The 19,178-nt window shown below is 39.7% G+C and overlaps 1 protein-coding gene across 6 annotated transcripts in view; it reads left to right on the top strand.

Moving 5' to 3' along the window:
- Nucleotides 1-19,178, top strand: part of LOC134218180 (septin-7) — a 172,271-nt gene that overhangs the window by 6,921 nt on the left and 146,172 nt on the right. Inside the window, exon 2 of one of the 6 annotated variants that reach the window (XM_062697087.1) lies at nucleotides 7,359-7,379. The exons of the other annotated variants lie outside the window; for them this stretch is intronic. The gene's annotated coding sequence lies outside the window, so the exon portion shown is untranslated. The remainder of the gene's footprint in view (nucleotides 1-7,358; nucleotides 7,380-19,178) is intronic. 6 annotated transcript variants of the gene reach the window in all.

Genomic DNA, 19,178 nt, shown 5'->3' with positions numbered 1-19,178 from the left:
CCGAGCCTCTTGAAAGGAGGCTTCCGAGCCTCTTGAAATAAGGCTTCCGAGCCTCTTGAAAGATGGCTTCCGAGTCTCTTGAAAGGAGGCTTCCGAGCCTCTTAGAAGGAGGCTTCCGAGCCTCTTGAAAGGAGGCTTTCGAGCCTCTTGAAAGGAGGCTTCCGAGCCTCTTGAAAGGAGGCTTCCGAGCCTCATAGAAGGAGGCTTCCGAGCCTCTTAAAAGGAGGCTTCCGAGCCTCTTGAAGGAGGCTTCTGAGGCCTCTTGAAAGGAGGCTTCTGAGCCTCTTGAAAGGAGGCTGAGGCCTCTTGAAAGGAGGCTTTCGAGCCTCTTGAAAGGAGGCTTTCGAGCCTCTTGAAAGGAGGCTTCCGAGCCTCTTGAAATGAGGATTCCGAGCCTCTTAAAAGGAGGCTTCCAAACCTTTTGAAAGATGACTTCCGAGCCTCTTGAAAGGAGGCTTCCGAGCCTCTGGAAAGGAAGCTTCCGAGCCTCTTGAAAGGAGGCTTCCGAGCCTCTTGAAAGGAGGGGGGGGGCTTTTAGAGACCTTACGAGCCATTTTATGGAAGGATTCCGGAAGGCTTCGAGCCTTTTGAAAGAAGGCCTCGAGCCTTTTGAAAAAAAAAAGCAGAAACAAAAATTATAGAAAAAAGCTTGGCTTCCAGGCCTCTTAAAAGAAAGTTTTCGAACCTCTTAAAATGAGGCTTCCGGGTCACTTGAAAGGAGGCTTCCGAGCTGCTTGGAAGGATGCTTCCGATAAGCGTAGAAGCATTCTTCCAATTCTCTTGCAACGAAGCAACTGAGCTTTTCGTGAAAAAGTTTTCATGTCTCCCAAATGGAGGCTTTCAAATTTGTAGACTCTAGATTACATTCTGTTTTAGCCTGGTAGATTTCATAGAAGACTTTTAAAATTTGTTCATTCTAGGTTTTGCCCTTTTGATGTTTTTGTCTCACAACCCTTCATCCATTGCACAGTGTGCAAATTCGAGCCAAAAAACGGACGCAATTCAACCACGGTATGTACATATCTGGAGATTACCTTTAAAAAATCACAAAAATCCAAAGAATCTGATGGTACCGACCCCTTTGCCGTTAGAATACTGGAAGTGTCCTATTTTGTCCAATTTCCCCTACAAATAGAGGATTTTGCTAATGCATATGTTCACATCAATCGAAAAGACAGGGAAAACCTTGACTTGTGTTATGGAAATATCATAATAGGCCTCCCATATATTGTTGAACACGGATAAGTGTCTCATTTTGTCTAATACCCCCTATAAAATGCTTCAGATGATACACATTTAAGATTCGAGGAGATCATCAAATGAGTTACTGTCAGTTATGGAATTCAGGACGATGAAATAGTGTTATCCTCAGACAATTCACTGGGAATATGTTTAGTGTCTGTTTTTGTCTGATGCCCCCTATAATTAAAAAATATTTTCAAAAGTATAACATCAAATCAATTTTCATTTTAGGAAAATGTACTAAGATCCTTGAAGACTATTGTAGGCATATCAAAAGGCTATTCCTTTTTTGCAGGGTCCCTTCAGTGTCTCATTTTGTCCAATATCCCTTATACGTTGAACCTTTTTTTTCAATTTTTCAGAACACACAAATTGAAAGCTCGAGAAAATTTTGTGAAGATCATCGAATGAATGAGACATGAATGAGACATTGGACGATGCACTCTAAAAAAGAAAAAAAACTCTCTTTAATATGTCCACTAAGTAAGCAAGGATGCTAATATAATTTTCATAGTTATTAATTGATTTGCTCTATCTGATTTTAAAATTTCATTTAACTATAGGGGATATTTGACAAAAGCAGACACTATTCAACCCCCTAGGAAAAGTCACATTTCTTTGTCCAGATAATTCGCCGATTTTCACAAAATTTTCTCGAGCTTTCAATTTGTGTGTTCTGAAAAATTGAAAAAAAAAGGTTCAACGTATAAGGGATATTGGACAAAATGAGACACTGAAGGGACCCTACAAAAAAGGAATAGCCTTTTGATATGCCTACAAAAGTCTTCAAGGATCTTAGTACATTTTCCTAAAATGAAAATTGATTTGATGTTATACTTTTGAAAATATTTTTAAATTATAGGGGGCATCAGACAAAAACAGACACTAAACAGATTCCCAGTGAATTGTCCGAGGATAACACTATTTCATCGTCCTGAATTCCATAACTTACAGTAACTCATTTGATGATCTCCTCGAATCTTAAATGTGTATCATCTGAAGCATTTTATAGAGGGTATTAGACAAAATGAGACACTTATCTGTGTTCAAAAATATATGGGAGGCCTATTATGATATTTCCATAACACAAGTCAAGGTTTTCCCTGTCTTTTCGATTGATGTGAACATATGCATTAGCAAAATCCTCTATTTGTAGGGGAAGTTGGACAAAATAGGACACTTCCAGTATTCTAACGGCAAAGGGGTCGGCACCATCAGATTCTTTGGATTTTTGTGATTTTTTAAAGGTAATCTCCAGATATGTACATACCGTGGTTGAATTGCGTCCGTTTTTTGGCTCGAATTTGCACACTGTGCATTGTACTGGTTATGGAGGTCAGGATTCAATATGCCATGATCTACTGATCGTTATGCATATTATGTACAAGACAAAGTTTAAAAATAAAAATAAAATACAAAATTGTCAAAACTTTATCAATATTTTTTGATTGAAATTGTAATTCATCCGCCATTAAGCATTTCGTTCGAGGTACCCCCTGGGTTCGGCGAAGGTACCCACAGGGATACATGTACCCCAGGTTGAGAACCGCTGTACTAGACCATCTTTGGACAATTTCTCATCATTTTTTTTCTAGATGTAGCGCCTTAAAAGGAATATTCCTTATGCTGCTACGATTGTTAAATAAATAAATAATAAACCGTCAACAACAAGAAACGACATTTGTTTTGTCGTCGTTTTTCATGGTAACGAGCTATTTTGGATCTAGTACCCATTTCAATTTTCCTCCCACTCCTCGATCTCTCCCTATCTCGATGGTCCCTTCAATATCGAGATGTAGAGAGGCGATTGTATATTGTCGGAAGCCGCTCTACTCTTCACTTGTTCTATCAACCCTGGAGTACTGTTCGCCTGGAATCCTTACTACACGAATGGTACCGAAAGATTGGAATCTGTTCAGCGACGGTTCCTAAGATTTGTTCTACGGCGATTACCATGGCGAGATCTTTATTGCCTACCCAGCTACAAACACCGATGCCAACTTATTCACCTGGAGCCTCTCTCTTCACGAAGAGACACTGCGAAAGTGATGTTTATCGCTGACGTGATGGGCGCCATAATAGACTGTCCGGCCATCCTGAAGCAGATCATTATCAACGTGCAATCTCGTGCTCTAAAAATTACGTAATGAATTACGAATTACGGAATGAATGGAGCAGTTATTAGAATTATGAGAACATTCAACAGTGTTCTATCACTCTTCGATCATAACATGTCACGTTAAACACTACCACAAAGATTCCAATCCTTTTTCGCCAGGTAGTTTTAATGAGGATTCTAGATGTAAAAATATGCAACACATCATAGATCTATTATTAATATTATCATTGGGGCTAGAGAAGCCTGTTTATTTATTCTACAATAAACAATAAACTAAAACTTTATTTAAAAGGATTATCAGAGGAATTTCCGGAAATTCTTTTGTAGAAATTTACGATTTTTTTTGCAGAATCCGGTAGACTTTCTGGAGAAATTTGCCTGAAGAAACTTCTAAAGAATTTCCAAACAATATTCGAGCAGAATTCTTGGAGGAATTTTGGGGAAAATACCTGGGGGAATTTCCGGGAGCTGGATGAGAGGTCAGTATTTCATTGGATTTCGAAAGGAATTTAAGGAGAGTTCTCGAAGTAATTTATGAAAATGGATTGGAATTTTCATGTGAATATATTGAGCTGCTTTTACCGGAATTTCTGGCGGAGTTCAGATTTTTCTTCTGAAAGATTTCCCTGAAAAATTTCCGCAGCAATTTGCGGACGAACTTCGGAGGAATTTCGGGATGAACTTTCGGAAACAAATCTGAACGAACTTCCGGAGGAATTCCTTAAGGAAACTCGTGTAGGAACTTTCAGATAAATTCCTGGAGGAACTTCCGAAGGAATTTCTGTAGGAACTTCCGGAGGTATTCCTAGAGGAACTTCCCGAGGTATTCCTGGAGAGAAATCCTGGAGGAACTTTCAGAGGAATTCCTGGGAAAACTTCCGGTAGAATTCCTGGAGGAACTTCTGTAGTGATTCCTGGAGAACCTCCGGAGGAATTTCAGAAGGAACTTCTGGAGGAATTCCTGGATAAACCTCCTGAGAAATTCCTGGAGGAACTTCCAGAGGGATTTCCGGAAGAACTTTTTTAGGAATTTTCGGAGGAACTTCCAGAGGAATTTCCGGAGGAATTCCTGAAGGAACTTCCGGGATAATTCCTGAAGGAACTTCCGAGGAATCCTTGGAGGAACTTCTGGAGCAACTTTGGGAGGAATTCTTGGAGGAACTTTCGAAGCAATTCCTGGAGGAACTTCCGGAAAAATTCTTGCAGCCTTGCCGTTTTACCTTCATGACTGTCTGATGACGATTGACAAATTGTTCTTCTCGGAGGCATTCCACCAACGCACCCGGATAAATGAGAACCGAATAATGCAACGATCATTGGATGCTCGACAGGGACAATCGGACACAATGGACTTACGATGAGATGGACTGGCAACGACAACAATAATTGTTAGAGAAAATCTAAAAAATAGATTCAGTCAGATGAGCATATCGAAGAGCTAGAGATAAGCTTAATCAAACACGGAGAGTCATTCATGGGCCCATAACTAACTTTCCAGCTTGATAATGTAGATTAGAGATTATCCTGTTCTCCGGGTCCTTAAATCTGAGAAATCCTTTAGTTTATTCTTGCCCGTTACTTTTATAAAATGAAAGGTAAACGATTCGATAATATAAATAAGATGAAATTTTGTAAACGTGAATGATGAAAGCATTTCGAGCCGAAAACTCGCAAAATGATTCTGTCCATAGAATAATTAACGATTTTTTGGAGTAATTCCAGAGAATGACTCGTATTGTTATCACAAATTACTTTATCATGTATTCTAAGACTCTAAGATTGCTAAAATATTACCAACCATTGATAAAAACCTAAAGTGGTGCTCTTTCTATTTCGCACCTTTTTTCATGAATTGTTTAGCTTAAATGTAAATGGTCCGCATTAATATCAATGCTATTCACTGTCAAGTTGCGAAACAGAATGTGCTTACATTCTAAACTCAAATTACCTTCGTCTGTTCATGATTTCAGGAAATATTATAAAAAATTACCATATTATACATGGTGGTGCAATTTTTATTTCACTCAGTGTATCGCTCATACCAAAGTAATATCATCCGAATCTTGCAAAGTATGTACGTGGTAAACAAAAATTTAGAAAAAAAAAAACAGATTAATCCACCTAGCGTTGGTGATGCCTTTCTCGCATTTAGTTAAGACACCAACCTTATATGGGGTTTATATGGTCCGATGTACCATTTTCTTCATAACTTTGAAACGCAATGTGCGATCGTTATAAAATTCAATAGTGATCAACAAGGCTTTGTCCCCTGTCGAATGAAACTTGTTGCGAGAAAATCGGTTAAGGATTACTATACAAAAAGTTGTCTAATGTTTTTTTAAAGCTTTTGTGCACACACATACACACACACATACACACGGACAGACAGACATGTACTCAGCTCGTTGAGCTGAGTCGATTGATATATAATACTATGGGTCTCAGAGGAGTTTTCGGAGTGAAATGATAGCCTTTCGGTACAACTTAGTTGTACGAGAAAGGCAAAAAGAAGTTCAATATCAAAGTTTTCAATACTCTTCGCGTTAGATATTGTACTTGGGTGCCAAATCCAATATTCTGAGATAAAATTTTATACGCGAAGAGCAGATTATTAGGATTTTTTCTAATAAATAATTTCAACGCGAACAGTGGGTAATGTCTAATGACATAACCGCGAAGTGGACGTAGGACTTGACCGTTAAAAAATAGACGCCAGCAGCAAGCAAGAGTAAAAAACGAAGAAGCCCATCACGAACGCATTGATGATGAACGGAATACAAGATGTTCACTGATTGGCTGACCTATTGGGAAGCAGAGATGATTCAAAATTAAGTATAAGAGAAAAGTGCATTCAGTCTTTTTATACTATCACGCGAAATTCATCGTTATTTGGAAAGATCGCTTTCTTATTATTTGGATTAAGCCAAAACAAACAGCCTTTTTCAAGGCTATAAGAGTTAAATAATTTTCTCCTTCAGTCGCTATCATACGAACTTGAAAACCAATGAAAATAAATACTAAGGTATGGAAATCCATATACTGTGTGCGTGCCTTTCGTGTATGGCGAAAAACCTTTCACTACTACATTCGAACGAGCTCCCATAAGAAGCCGTGCAAATATGTACGTCACCATTTGCTGTTTACATTTTTTATCATCCACTAATACACTTGCATTTGGTCTTCTTCCTCACCTTCTATCTATTCTCATTGCTTGAAAACCCTACAGTCGAAGGGCAGAGATACAGTCTACATCCCTGCGGAGCCAACTGGTGGCTCATTCCAGGCAGTCCTGCAGTAGAAAGGATGTCGCTTCGAGCTCATAGTTTCAGGGTTTGAATCCAAAGGAGAATGAGAAAATATCTCACTTATCATGTCTGTATACACTCTCGATAGGTAGCATACCGTGAGAGACGTTTTTCGGTAGCTGTTACGATAATGAATTGATTCGAGGAACTACAACCCATGATAAAATTCTTTTAAGAAGCCCGAATTGCGGGGGGCACCTGTTCTGATAGGGTATACCCCGTTAGGCATAAGGACGTTAGGCATAACGGACGATAGGCATGATGTACGTTAGGCATAATATGACCCAAAGAACAGCCCATGACATAAAGAAAGCAGAATTATGCGTTCATTATGCCTAACGTACATTATGCCTATGGTCCGTTAAACCAAACGTCTAGCGTACTTATGCCTAACGTCGCGGACCAGTTCGGATGATGCAATTCAACTTCTTTTACACAGCTGTGCGAAAAAATATGGTCCCCAACATAAAATGAACGAGAACAAAGCGTTTTATCAAACCCCCTCGAATCAGTTTTTTTCAACTTGTTTTGTTTTCATGGCTTATTATGATTCGAAGAGGATTTGTATCTCTTTTATCGTTGTTCGTTATCTATTGAGAGCGATTTCTGCAAACCCTGCATAGTCTTAATTGTAACTTGCCAAATAATATTTTCAGTAAACTTATGAGCCAAAACCAATTTTAATCTTTCAGGATCATCTCTTCGAGCCATGGGTACGAAAAACTTTTACAGAATTTAAGTCACATTCAACATTAGCCCACGTAAGTGTCAAAAATTATCTTTTTTCTTCCGATTCCCATTTGTTGTACCTTTTTTCCAATCTTAATGGTTCGTTACAAATTTTTGACCACTTCCCAAACAATTCGCTATCAAAATATTCGAGAACGGATCACTAGGAAAAGCCGTTTGTTCAGATTTCAAATAAATCGAGTTTTGGGAGCATACAAAAATAGTGAGTACCATTAACCATGAAATAATCTTAAGAAAATTGTGTACTTACGCGATTGAAATACTCTTCAACGAGAATGTTTCAGCTCTGCTTAGAGCTTTATCATAAAAATAGTATGCCACACAAAGTTTAATTAACCTTTTCGAACTCATATGCTATGCCACTTCCGATGAAGCGTTCGTAGTAAAGATAGTACCTACTGAAAACACAGATGAGCAATGTAGAATCCGTTCTCTGCTGGCATACATTATATTCGTACGATATTTTTCTAGGATGAATAATTCAACTATGGGACCTTGCTTTCGCTAGCGGTAAGATGCGCGGCATAAATAGGTATTATCATGTTAGCCTCATGATGTACCTTAAGCTATCAGTAAGTGTTTGTCATAATGAAAAATATTTGTCTCGTCAGCCTGATATATGTCAATTTCTAAGCAGTCTAATAGATGTTCGGATAAACTTGACAAAACTTTGTCATTATGACAAACAGTGGACTACGGGCTTTAAAAACACTTTCCAGCGAGGCGGTAAATGTTCCGATGGGGGATATAATGCCAATAAAGAAGAAGTCATCTAAAATATATTTGCTTCAATTTATGTGATCCGCCCTTGTTCCATCGATAATTCGAACATTGTGACCGCGCACTATTGAAGCCATGTTGTGCACAAATCAAATGATGAATATTCATGATAGATTCTTTTTATGGCTTAAGACGACTACTGATTATTCATTCGTCCTACTCTCGCCAATGAGCAAAAAAAAATGTGGTGACGACGTCAAACTCCAGTTGGAAGGGATGTCAACGCAATCGACAAGGGACTGACGCAATGTACAAACACTTAACATAAACGTCCATCGAGGGAACGGCCTACATTTATCGATATCACTGTCTCGTAGATGTTTACGTTTACTTCTTATCGTCATTGTCTTCGGCATTAACTTCTTATCGGTATTGACAACGTATAGGTATGATTGCTATGCGCTCGTTCGCTCCCAAACTATGGATCGTTCCAATGAACTTGTTTGCCTTGTTAGCCCAGTAGTGGGAAGAATGCAATAATCCTGCAAACTATATTCACCTGTTAGCGATAGCAAGACAGTCAACCAGTCCGGTGAAACGATTGTCAATCAACATTGTAGCTTAAATAAACCGGAAGATAACCAAAAGGCAAACACCGGTCGATTATGGGAAATGGCTTACTCAGGTTCTAATACGCGCTCCGGCTCCACTCGAGTCAGTTCGTCGAGTCCATGTTTGGCACATCCAAATAACGTTTCGACTACGCCGAATAAACGGACAACCAGAGCGACGGCTACGAACAACTCAACGGGGACACCATCGCCATCAGCAAACACACATTCGACAGTTTCCTGTTAGGGTGGATGGCGTCCCACCAGCGAATCCCCTTTCTCTCCAACTTTGGGTGGTGACGGTGCCCATGCAAAAGGCCAGAGACCTAATCTTATTTTCAGTTTATTCTATACGGGTTTCACGTCTTCTGGCACCCACCCGTAATAGCACTATGCTAAGCTCACCGGTTCAGTAACTAGCATTGAATCACCAACAGCAATGGAAGAGGTGAACCTTCTTTTTGGCTTAAGGTTCCGATTTCCTCCTCCATTCGTACTTTTGTGCGCCAGCCTGGCGACCATTGGCGTAGGTAAGGGGGACAGTAGAGAGAAACGAAATACGTTGTTCAAGTTCAAGTGCAACAAAACTTCAAATGAATGAAAAATAATTCAATCAAATTGCTAGCGCTTACTAGTCTTTAAAAACAATTATTTAACTTCTTTGTTGAAACAAATTAATATGAAAATACTTTCGGTGTTAGTTTATTATCAGATCAGATTTTCAAACTGCCACCTGCTATACATAGCCGGGATTAGCATTCAAACCAATCCTTTAGAGACACGGGATCAAAACCAGCCACATTGAGCAGTTTTTACCCTTTACTTAAGCTCAATACCAAAAGGATCAGATAGTGAATAATCGAATTATGGGAGAAGGAAGGTTGAAAATCCTTAAAAAATAATTCCTCTAGTAAATGATAAAACTCCTAAATATCGAAAAGTGTTTTACGTTTTTGTATAGACACGGGCAGTCATCACTTCATTTGATCAATCTGAGCCCATCCATAAAGTTGATCAATAAATATTTTTGAGCTTGAGCTTGATTGACTGCTCGTAGTTGCTGCTACTCCATTATGACCAGATCAGCTGTTCTTGCACAGGGAACCAACAGATGTTTGCTTGGGACTAGCACACATCTTCAATGTACAAGTACTGGTGATCTCATTTGTTAGGTCATACTGGCGCCTGCCACGTCAGAATGCAAGTCAATGTAGGGAAGGGGAGGAAATGATGATGCAATCACTCGCCCGCTGCAAGCCGAATATGCCTCTGCACTTGCCACGAGTTCATGCGGAATTTGTTGGAATTTCTGGGTTAGGTTGGAGAGGCAGAGGTCCGTCTTGGTTAACGAGCTGCCAATGTGATAGATAGGAGAAGGTAACTGATGGAATTTCTAATTGGATGTAGGAAACGAGCTCTATAGTTCATTTCCAATTCTAGCAGATTACTGTTAGAATACTCAAGTTGAAGGTATAGGAATAAAAATGGAAACGGTATGAAAGTCCATTTCCAGTTCTAGCGATTGCTAGAACATGAGAAATATAGAGGAAGATACAAAGTAGGAGAATGGAACGGACCTGGGATTGAACCCACGACCTCCTGCGTATGAGGCAGAAGCAGTAGCCATATGACTACCAAGCCCGCTTCGAAACAAGAGAGATCACGCACTGAACTGATTAATTTTATTACCGGCCGCGCAATGCAGATCACAATAATTCGTCCGACCGCGCGATCGTTCTGCGGTCCGAAACAAGAGAGATCACGCACAGAACTGATTAATTTTATTACCGACCGAGCAATGCAGATCACAATAATTCGTCCGACCGCGCGATCGTTCTGCTGTCCGAAACAAGAGAGATCACGCACAGAACTGATTAATTTTATTACCGGCCGCGCAATGCAGATCTCAATAATTCATCCGACAGCGCGATCGTTCTGCGGTCCGAAACAAGAGAGATCACGCACAGAACTATCATCCATAAAGTTGATCAATAAATCTGTTTTATAGATTAACGAGATAGGGAAAAATCTCCCACTTTTTTGTTACACGGGTTCTTTTTTGTCTTTCTCGTACAATGAACTCATGCGTATATGAACAACAGCGGAGAGCCACCAATATATCAATCGAAGCTACTTCGCCAGCAGTCGAAGACAACCATCACAGACTGGAGTGAGATTTTTTCAACAGATTTCCGCGCACCTAGCAGCATGATAATCTCCACAATTCCCATCAGAATCCGAGAAGAATTCTCATTGGAATTTCTAAAAAAATCCTTTCAGAAATAATCAAAGTGTTTCAACCGGAATCCAGAAGAATTCACACTGGATTCCTTTCGGTATCGTTGAGGAATACCCTTGGGAAACTGTGGGGGATTTGCTTCAGAATCTGTCGTTAATTTGCTTCGGAATTCCTCCGGAGTCGTTCGAAGATTTGTTTCGGAATTGTTCGGAGATTTATTTCGGAGTTACTTGACGATTTGTCTCAGAATACTTCGACGATTTGCTTCTGAATCCATTGAATATTTAATTTCAGAGTCTCTCCACGTTTGCCTCGGAATCCCTCAATGATTGGCTTCGGAATCCCTCGACGATCGGAATCCCTCAGCCGATTTTATTCAAAAACCCTCAACAAATTGCTTTGGAATCATTTGACGATTTGCTTCGAATCTTTCGATGATTTACCTCGGAATTTGCTTCAACATCCCTAGAGGATTTCCTTCGATTGGAGGATCCTGGAGGATTCTCTACGGAATATCTGGAGGATTAATTCGGAGTCTCTCAACGATTTGCTTTGGGATCCCTCGACAGATTGCTTCGAATCCTTCGACATTTTTCTTTGCCTACGAAATTCCTGGAACATTTGGGTTGGAATTCCTGGACGATTTCCGACGGAATCGCTGGAACATTCCCGTTGGAACTCCTGGAACATTCCGTCGGAATTCCTGGAATATTCAGGCCTGGTAGCGAGTCACTTTTTAGTGACTTGGTCACTATTTTGAGTCTAGTCACTAAAAAGTCACTATTTGCATCCAAAAGTCACTAAAGTCACTATTTTTCGGAAAATGGTCACTAAAGTCACTATTTTTGCATTGCCTGTTGTAAAAAAGTTCAAAATAAAAATCATTTGTAGGGACACGGCAGGTATTTCCGTCCATCGTCGTAGGGGCTAAAACCAACGAAAGCAACGTACATTTGCTAGAACTCCACTATAGCAGAACGTTTCTCCTGAGCTTACGATTTGGTACGTATGAGTTTTACAAAAAAGCATCTCTTTTATTGGTTTTCGAGACTATGACGAACAGACGAAAATACCTGTCGTGTCCCTACCTATTATGATCAACCAAATCAAATGTGTTAACAGGCTTGGTGGTCATATGGCTACCACTTCTGCCTCTTACGCAGAAGGTCGTGGGTTTAATCCCAGCCCCGTTCTATTTCTATTTTCTACCTTACATCTTGACTAGTTTTGGCGGTTGATATCTGAGCGACAAAGCTCGTTTCTGGCGTCCAATTTACATATACCACCTTTCCATCACTACCACATTAGCAATAACCCGTTAACCAAGGCGAACCTATGCCATGATAGATTTCAATAAAATTCCGCATGAACTCGTTATTTCCGATTCATATCAACTATGATCTTTTTCTTCACGAATTTTGTCAAAATGCGAAAGGCGAACCTCAAGTAAATACAGAATTCAGGAGTTTTGGTACCAGAACCACATAGTCTACTGGTGAGCGTTGATACCCTCCAGTGACTTCAGTTTCATCACATGACAATGATGTTTGATGTTTTTCAACGTCAGGAAGAATAATGAGCAATAAGGGCGTCGAAAAAAAAATGTAGAAGTGATTATATTTGTTAACAATAAAAAAAGATTCCCAAAAAAACTAGTGTGGAGTTATTGAATTGGTCGGATTTTTAAAATCCAAAACAAAATAAAACACTAATTAGATTTAAAAGATTTTTTAACTCGAGATTATTTAACCATCCATTTTTAATTAACTTTAATACTGAAGTCTGTCATTTATAAATTAAAGTTTATTAGAATTTTTAGATTTCTAATAAGATACCATGGTTTTATTGGATTTTCAAAATTTTCCTCAGAATGTTACGTCAAAAACTTCATTTAAATTTGTTATTAAATCATAGTTCAATAACTGCTAAAAATTCATTTTTTAAATTACTTTGTATTTTTCCAAACGAATGGTCATACCAATTATGTATAAGCTTTGTGAGTCCAAATAGTCTAGGAATCAATTAGATAAATTTATATAATTCTTTAGCTGTAACTTCGAGGTTATATTAAACAGCAAATGTTGTTGTAATCATCCACATAATTTTGTGATACAAATTGTTACTCTCTACCCGTTCACGTGACGCCGGGTTGATACCTTCTCGTGGCGTGTTATTTAATAAGAGGTACCATGGTCACATTGCTAGCTTTTGGCTGATCCAACGAATATCATCCTCAATATCCAACTCCGTGGTACTCTTGAGTGTCGCAGACGCTTGCCTCTTGCTTCCATCCTCTCCCTTCTTACGATTAAAATGGTGTTGTGAAACGACCTCTGTCGGGAACTGAAGCAACAATAAACGCCACAAAATTGATTACGTGTACAAGCATGTTTTATTTTCGAATCGTAACATCACTGCCCAGGTACTATCTTGCTCCCTACTCTCCTATTCTTCATCACCTGCATGCATTCTTCTTTTCTTTCCGCTGCTACTCTTCTAATTCTTCTTCGTGGCCTTCAGCCCATGCACAGGGTACTCACGTCCAACGTACGCTGACCAGAAGACAGCCATCGGTTTCCGACTGCGCTCGAGCCTACCTGCCTCACGACCAGGCCTGGGAATTGTCGCGTTTGTCAGTGACACCTGACAAGATACATAAAAACATGGTCAGTCAAAAAAAACTTGTCAACTTCCAGTTTTCCGTCGCACGACTGGATCCCCACGACCAGATGACAACTTTTTCCAACCGCGACAATTTGCTTTTGTTGTATGTCTTGTTAGAGCACACATCTGCGACAAAAGTGTGACAACGCATACACTTTCGGCTCTGTGCACGACACAACATTGGTCCTGAAAGTAAGTTATGTCGCATCTTCTGGTTGTCCATCTGCGTGGAGGAGCAATAGCAGCGGACAAATTTGAAATACCATACTGAAAAGAGCATATTATAATTAATTATTTCTTTGTTCTCTTGACAGATTTTCTGTTTAGAAATAAGACATTTTATTCAATTTTTGCGTTGTTACGAACATAATAATACATAAACAAAAAAACAAGTGTCTATTGCACAGAGAAAGATCCCCCAGTGTAGAATAACTGAACCATTTAACGCAACGCAAGTTTGCTCGCTTTTCACGCGGTTTATGGAGTTTTCGTACTTTTCAAGCGGGTTTTGCATTGTTTTTTAACCGATTTTGTTCACGTGGATTTGAAAAAAAAATCGGAGCATACGAAACAGCGATTTTTAATAAAGTTTTTTGCGGTTTTTGTAATTTACCCGGTTTTGACTTATGCAGTACAATCAATCGTCCGCGACTTCAGTGGATTTTAACCGGTACACCGTTTGTAGCAATTGCCTGATAGACGGTTATTTGACTGCAATATGTTATGTATTAGAGAAATACGGAATTTTATTTAAGCGTATATCCTACATTAGGGGCAATTAAGGAACATTCGATATATTTTTGATTGATTGGAATTACTGCACGTTAACTTGGGCGGAGTATTAAATTTTAATCGCTAGCCACGCGCTGTTGTGGGGCCGTACACTTATTACGGTGCATTTTTCTGTGTTTTTCGAAACCCCCTCCAATGTAAATTTTTTTTCTTACACATTATTTTTTATTTATATGGAAAGTAAGAAAATGATAGTACTCCTTCCAGTGCTTACGTAATAAGTGTACGGTCATGAAACGCTTATGCGGGCTTGTTCATGCTATGTACAGCGTGATATGTTTTTTTGGTTTATGATGTTCAAAATACAACAGCTTGTGTGCTCGAGTGTTAATGGCCCACTTAAAAGATTTCCGGATATAGATAATTTCCAACCATTCGTGATTTTTAAACATACATTTTAGATATGTAATTAAATGACGCATTTTGGTTAAACAGGAGGAGCTGGACTAAAATCACCAAAATTCGACACATTATTATTATGCCGTACATATTAGCCGTTTTTATAATGAGCTCGACTTCAACTGCTGTAAAACCCAGAAACCACACCATTTCAGTGGTTTTCCCACATTTTGTCATCAATTCATAATGACAACATTTTGCTGACAACGACAACAATTTTTGTCGCGACAAAATTCAAAGGTTACATGACGAACCTTTTGTCAATAACCATGACAACTATTCTAATCCGTCTGGTTGTGCAAAACCTTAGTCGCGATGGAAAGCGTCACACGACAAATATATCGTAACAAAATAAGTATGTGACAAGATTCAAAATGTCTTGTCGGAGCGAGAGACCAGTAGTACGCTGTATCGAGCTACGTTGGTTAGGTTGTGTTGTCCAGTTTGATGTGACTGTTTTCTTTTTGGTTTTGTCGCATGGTTTTTGTGTATGAAGGGGACAAATCCCAGGCCTGCTCACGACGATACTCGAGCGATGCAATCAGCACCCTTGGATGTTGTGTCGACAGCCGTGCCCGTTACTCGTCTGAACCACGTGTCTCCCCAACAGCAGCCCCCACTGGGTATCAATGCACCCATCTCTGGTAATCTGCGAAGCACTCCCTTGGAACAGTACCGATGTTGTCGTCCCAGTCGCGTATCGGGATCGTGGTAGGGATACCGCTCCTCTAGATTGCACCGGGACCTGTGGTGTAGTGCCAAAGCTGCCTGTTGGTGTGGTGCCAGACGTGAGCTGATCAACCTATCAACGTTTTACGGAATCACGCTAGCGACTCGTGCGCGCCGAGTAGAGAACCACCGGAGAATCGTCCGTACACCACTGAACGCTCAACCTCTATGTTATGGCGAGACAACGCGCGTGGTCACGGAATGATTAGCGAGCAATCTTCGGCGCAAAACCAAGTGAATGAGCGTGCTGGCCGCTGCGGTTCCAAATTCTCGCCAATTAAAGCTCTCCCGGACTCCGTGTTTCGGCGTTCAAGCAAATGTTGGCACCTGTCGTCCCGTTATCCGCACGACGACGATGAATTTCCCTGCGCCGTTTCTCGTGCAGGTGAAATATTCAACTTCGGTCACTTCGGAGTGTGGCTAGACCGAACAACTTTTGGCTGCCGACTCACTGTTTGCGGATAAGGTGTGTGTGTTCACCGGATGCAATGTTTCCGCTTTTCGCTGAGCTTCCGATGACAGCTGTTTTCCGCTATGTTGTTTTCGATGTGCCCATGTGGTGTTTTTGTTTTGTTTTTTACTTGTTGTACACGCTCAAAATTCTTTTGGGTTTTAGATGATAAGCTTGTACACGTTACTATTCATATGAATTACTGACAAAATTTACTAACGTAACAATGGGCGTGGCCAGTAGCAGTAATTATCATGCTTTTGTTGTTTTTGCTTTTTCTTGATTTATAATAGCATTCTACATAAGGATTTCGAAAATAACACACTAGTTTGCAATCTACGAATTATACCGTCACAATGGTAATGCAACTTGTAGTTCTATACCCGGTTCAAAACAACATACAAAAGTCACTATTTGGTCACTTTTTCTGCAATTAAAAAGTCCCTATTTGGTCACTTTTTTGTCATCGTTGGTCACTAAAGTCACTATTTTGAACGGCATTCATCGCTACCAGCCCTGTATTCCCGTCTTCAGAAGATTCTCATTGGAATCCCTGAAACAATTTCATCCGGTATTCTGGAACATTCCCCTCGGACTCCCTGGATTATTCCTGTCGGAATCCCTGGTGGATTGCCTTCAGAATCCCTGGAGGTTCCCCTCGGTATGCTAGGAGGGCTCCCGTCGAAATCTCTAGAGATTCCCGTTGGAATCCCTAAAAGATTCCTGTCGGAATCCCTAGAAGATTCCTGTCGGAATCCCTGGAACATTCCCGTCGGAACCATGCTTGATGAGGTGTTGACTACCTGGAAAAACCTGGAATTATCATGTAATTGTTGCCAACCTGGAAGAATCAGGGAATTCTTGGGTCAATCAGGGAAATCCGCAAGAGGGGAAGTGAAGATGATGTAGGTAATCAACTCGTCTCACAACTGGAAAAGAACCAGCCCATAAGGTTTCATGTCATTTAATATACTTTTTTTTCAGTCATAGAAGAAGAATAGAATTTGTTTATTGTGGGCTTGAACACTGGCGAAATTAAACTGAGGCACGATGGGGCTCGTGACCCACCAAATTGAATCTTTTCCTTAAGGACAAGCAACACAGAATCCAAATTTAAAAGTACTCGCGTTTTCAAGGGCACGCCACTCAATACGGAAGCAACGCACATCTGTTATTTTTATTATTTCAGCTTTGCTGCGTCACAGCATGCTGATTTCGCTAATTTAATAAATTTCTGGATGAATTTTCAAAGTAATTCCTGCAATAGTTCCCGAAGTATTATTTCCCCTCGAGGTATTTAGTCTTCGGAAATTACAATAGTAACTGCTTCTGGAATTCCTTTAGGAATACTTCGAAAATCCTTCCCTTCCGAAGGAAATGTTTTTTAAAGATTCCTCCAAAAATGGTCCTTCAGGAATTCCTTTCGAAATTCATCTAGAGATAATTTGGGAAATTCTTCCAGCAATTATTTTATGAAATCCTCCATAAATTTCTTCAGTAATTTATTCGGAATTTTCTTCCCTGCGTATTTATCTAGAATTATCTTACGGAATTCTTTTATCTCTTTCGGATTTTCCTTTAAAAGTTTTTCGGATATTCCTTCAGAAAATCCTTTTAAAATTATTTAGGATTTTTTAATTCATTCCAAAATTCCTTTGAAAATTCATTTAAAATTTCTCTACGAAATTTTGCCTTAAATAATTTTAAAATTATTCCTCAAACAACTTCTTAAGAAAAGCAGGAATAATTATGAAAAATTGAAGGAAATCGTAAAGTAATTTTCGAGAGTATTCCCTAATTTAATTGATTTTTGAGGAATTTCCAAAATAATTTCCTATAAGGTTCTCAAAAAAATCTTGAAGGCATATTTAAAGAAGTTCCTGGGGGAATTTCGAAAGTAATTACTGGAGAAATATAGGGTATTCCGGATTTCCCCCAGGAATTGTTTCTGAAATTCCTTCAAAAAAATATTCGGAATCCCTCGCTAAAGGAATTTTCAAAATAAAATCAGAAAATTACCAAAGGTTTTCCCAAAAAATTGTTTGTAGAAAAGTGAAATTCCTGAATATTTTTTATTTTTTATGGAATGCCTCAAAGAATTTCTGATTGGATTGCCAAAAGAATTCCTGGATGTATTTGCTAAAACATTCCTTAAAGTGTTTACGAAAAAAAGGTCTTGAGGATTTCTCGTCGGGATTTCTGGATTAATTTCTTAGATAACACCCAGATGATAAAAAAAGAATTTCCGAAGATGTTTCTAGAGAGATGTGGGATGAGTAGGATGAGTATTTAGTATTGTCCGGCTCGTACACACGGACAATACTAAATACTCATCCTACTTGGTTGGCATGTGTACAAAAACACATATGAGAGAGTTAGTTCTGAAAATGTATTGCGAGAGTATGGCTGGTGGCCCGGTGCTGGGAATTTGGTTTCATCAGTACCCGCTAAGCTGCGGAAGACGACGGAGGTCCTTCGTAGCTTAGTGGGAAAGCACCTGTCCAGCGTACTGGGGTTGTGGGATCAAAGCTCACCGAAGGGGCGGTTACCCTCCAATACCTTTTCCGAACTAAATCTATCACATGTTGTGCATATGCATAATCGAGTTTCAGACATAGTAATTAATTTACACTCCGGGTGGCTTAATACCCGGCATATAGGCAATTAACTTTGAATGTACTAATCTGTATCTGTTTCTGGTTTCTGGTGACGAACAAAAATGAGCAACTTGTTTGGAAAGCGGCTGAAAAATGAATGTTGAGGACGATAATAGGAGTGCTGCCTAAATAGCCCTCTCTACATATAACTTTTTCGGTCCACCCTAATGACAACCTTAGTCCTGCTCTCCGCTAGCAAATCCGACCGACCACAGTTTTCCAAGTTGAATCGGATGGATCCCCACGTTCATTGGTTTGGCTCTACATTGCTAGCAACGATTCAAGTGAGCAGACACCATTCGAAAAAGGGGAAAACTTCGACCCAGATCCAAAACTGATCTAGCCGTGGTGCACCAAACAAAAAGAAAACATTACGAGATGAATATTTGACGCTCCTTCCTCCGTGGAGCCAGCACCGTTGTGGATTGTGTTGCATGCGCGAGGATGAAGGTCCCACATGCATGCGGCCAAGCAAGCATCGCTGATCTCGAGAGTGTTTC

This window comes from Armigeres subalbatus, chromosome 2 (genome assembly GCF_024139115.2).
Source record: "Armigeres subalbatus isolate Guangzhou_Male chromosome 2, GZ_Asu_2, whole genome shotgun sequence".
NCBI classification, from domain to species: Eukaryota; Metazoa; Arthropoda; class Insecta; order Diptera; family Culicidae; genus Armigeres; species Armigeres subalbatus.
This window is presented reverse-complemented; position numbering and strand designations above follow the sequence as displayed.